Genomic DNA, 3,655 nt, shown 5'->3' with positions numbered 1-3,655 from the left:
GGCGGGAGAGGGGGGGGGGGGGGAGCCTGACTTTATTCAGTTCTAAATTGTGCCTATTAACATTTCTAAAACTCAGTAATTAATACATTACATATTGTTTGTTTACACATTCAGAAATGTAGAAACAACCATGTGTGGTTTTAGGTAAATGTGTGTCCTTTAACCCTCATGCCATCCTTTAAAATCTATCCAAAAGTGTCCCTCTCGACAAAAAGTACCCTTTGGAAAACCAGCTCTAAAAATGTCTAATTCATATTTTTCCCACTAAACTAGCCAATCTTTTAAAACCACTTCTGTCTGAAATATACATATCAAATATTAATTATATTTTTGGATTTTTTTTAACCCTTTAAAGGCCAGTATGTTGTCATAACCCCTCTTTTTTCAATGGAAAAAAAAATGAAATGCTCTACGCATGAAAATGATATATAAAGTGTGTCTCATAATTGATGTAATATAGAGGGAGTCTATGCATGGCTGTGCATTTCTGAATTTACATGTCTGTTCACACATAGGAGCACCCACTCGGCTCATGTTTCAACCCATACAGTGTGCATGCGGAAACCGCCACAGACAGTGTCCAAGCAGAGCCGATCCTGCACCAGTGGCCATGTTGTCACTCAATTCTCACAAAATAGTTCATATAACAAAGAGTGTAAGAGAAAGGAGTTGTGAATTTGGACACACACAAACCTATTTCGTTCATTCTATGCCATTAAAACAGCTTCACAGGCGTGCAAACGTGCATGCACGAGAATGTGCACAAACACACAGAGGTGCACACTGGATCAATACAACATCAAAACTGATATGCACGTTATCAAATCCTTTCATTATTAGCAAGTCACCCTTGCAAAAACAGCAGAAAAAGTGCATTTTTGGTTTCTTTTTGGCTGCAGGCTTCGAAAAGGGAGGCATAAGGGTTAAACTAGCTTTCCCAGTGAGCAGCAATAGCCGTTTCCCCAGTTTCAACTCTTTATGCTAAGCTAAGATAATTGACTGCTTCTTCTACCTCTTAGCATAGATGCAGTGGTGCCCATCCTCTCATTTACATCTTGCCGAAAGTAAAATGACTATTGCAACCAAAAATGAATTAACTCAGTACAAGATACAGTGGTAACCCATTTTAAGGTCAGTGGTCTATTTGGCCTTTAAAAATGTGATGCAAATGTCAGTGCAATGAGTGGGGAGGACAACGATGAGCATACCTTACTGACAGATAGAGGCGGTTTCTGGATGGAGGACTGGCACATGGTTCCGCCGAGGGCTGCGCTAAGGAAGGTGTTGGGAGTAGAAATGGTCGAAGTGCCAGTGAGCTAAGTGGAGAGAGGCAGAAAGGTGGGCCAACTTCTTCAGTGTTATTACACAAACAGTACTGACACAGTCCACTATAACAAAAGTGCAACTGCACATCACCTTTCTTGCTTTTCCAGGTGGAAGAGTCCCTGCTATCCACTGTTTGGATGGGGGCTTCACTGCAGTCCCATACAACATGTCCTCCTGAATCTGTTTGGTTTTCTTCAGTTGCTATTGCAAACAAAAGACTCAATCGTATAGATTAACAACACCTATGAGAAGGAATTTAAAGTTTCATATATTTAAATACATACCCTTTCCAGTTTCTCTCTCTCTTTTTCAGTGTGGTGGTGATCCCACTGCTGCTGCACATACTCAAGGAAGTTCTGCCCATGTACCAAAAACTTCTTGCCATGTTCCTGTTCCCAAACAGGAATCTGAGCCTTCAGAAGCTTCTCAAGCTGGAACAAAACAGAAAACTCATTTCATGCTGTTGCCCTGTCAGCAGATTTAGCAGTGACAGGGGACTCCCAGCATGCATCACATAACAGTACACTGCCATTCCTCTGCACGAATATGCTGCACCACAATTAAATGTACAGGAACTACAAAAGATGTTTACACCACCTGTTGGTCAACCTTCTTGCCATGTTCCTGTTCCCAAACAGGAATCTGAGCCTTCAGAAGCTTCTCAAGCTGGAACAAAACAGAAAACTCATTTCATGCTGTTGCCCTGTCAGCAGATTTACCAGTGACAGGGGACTCCCAGCATGCATCACATAACAGTACACTGCCATTCCTCTGCACGAATATGCTGCACCACAATTAAATGTACAGGAACTACAAAAGATGTTTACACCACCTGTTGGTCAACACTGGTAATGCACCTACACTCCCTCAGCCGTTTCCACTGTGCTCATTTGTTTGCCTGTTTTTTTGTAATACTCCCACTGACAGCTTCACTTACAAGCAGACAACTGCTTAAAGTTGCAATCCTTTGCATTTCAGAACATAAAAATAAATCACTTCTAAATGTTTCCTCACCTTAGGCAAACTTTTCTGTAGATCTGTTCTCTGCTTCTCTTCTTTCAGAAGGTTACCACCTCTGTTGTTGAACCTTGAAGGGTCATTAGCTTTTTTCTGAAATGGAAATGCATGTACACATTAGCACACTAACAGGAGTTTGTTATAAATGCTTCCTTGCAAAATTAATGAGCAGATCACTCACATCAAGTTCTAAGTACAAGGTCCTGCCGCTGTTCTTGGCTGCAAAAACATTTATCCCATAGAACGGCGATCTTGGCTCTTATGGCCTCAATGATACTCTCCATGCTCTGCATTTTCAGCACCTCTAGACGCTGGATCTCAGCCTGGAGCTTGAAAAACAAAATACATATTACTACTTGTTATGGGGTGGGGTTAGTAGTAGGGGTATGATGATACACTTATCATTTCATCTTGTGAGCTAATATTGGGTTCATGAGAACATTAAGAAATCTTCAGTGACTAAATATATGACTGGAAAAATTCTTATTTGACTGAAATTTACAAACTGCAAAACGCAGGTGCACCAGTTCTCCCACAGCAGCATGTTGGCTGCTGCTCTCCTACATTTCTCTCTTCCTGACCCTCTCGTCACCTAAACAGCACTGGTTGAAACCAATAAATATTTGAAATGAATCTGTTTGATCGCTAATCACTCGGGCTGCCCCCAAATACTTGACTCACAAGTCGCAAGGCCTGTTATTTAACTGAGACTCTTCTAGTTGAGCCTTTGTTTTTGTTTTATTTTTTGTGAGTGCATTAAAATAAAAGGTAGCCCCAGCCCAGTTTGTCATCTTCTTCTCCTCATTTTGGCATGCCAAGCAGCAATTTGCTCAATACTTCCCCCAGTGGTTAGGCGTGGGGTGATGCTGTTTGATGCATGAATATGCATTAAGTTCAGATCTATTTAGCAAATTGCAAGGTGAGGAGAAAAGGACAACAAAACCCAGGACAAGTCACATAAGCCTGGACTGAGTGGGCAAACATTCAGCATCAGATTTTAAGAATTAGCCTCAAATTTATCCACTTGCTGAACCCTGGCAACAACTGTATTCTAATGATAGCTTAGCTAGCCTTAATAGCTTGCTAATAACCTATTAGAAGAGATCTCCACGACTGACAGCATCGTTTAAAAAAAAAAAAAAAAAGGAGGCGTTCATAAACTGTCAGTTATCACGTGTTTGTGTGTGAGAAAAACAGCAGGACACAGAAACTTAAATACATGTACTTTGCACCAAGTTGAAATAATAGTAATCCTATTTTAAATCACTATGGTGGTTATGTTGATATTGTGGCGGGGGCCCCACAGAAAAAA

General features: G+C 40.9%; 1 pseudogene; it reads right to left on the bottom strand.

Moving 5' to 3' along the window:
• LOC109956433 (protein regulator of cytokinesis 1-like) overlaps window positions 1–3,655 on the bottom strand; it is a 7,363-nt pseudogene that overhangs the window by 1,591 nt on the left and 2,117 nt on the right.

This window comes from Monopterus albus, unplaced genomic scaffold (genome assembly GCF_001952655.1).
Source record: "Monopterus albus unplaced genomic scaffold, M_albus_1.0 scaffold19.1, whole genome shotgun sequence".
NCBI classification, from domain to species: Eukaryota; Metazoa; Chordata; class Actinopteri; order Synbranchiformes; family Synbranchidae; genus Monopterus; species Monopterus albus.
The sequence above is the reverse complement of the archived record's forward strand: the minus strand, read 5'-3'. Positions and strand labels throughout refer to the sequence as shown.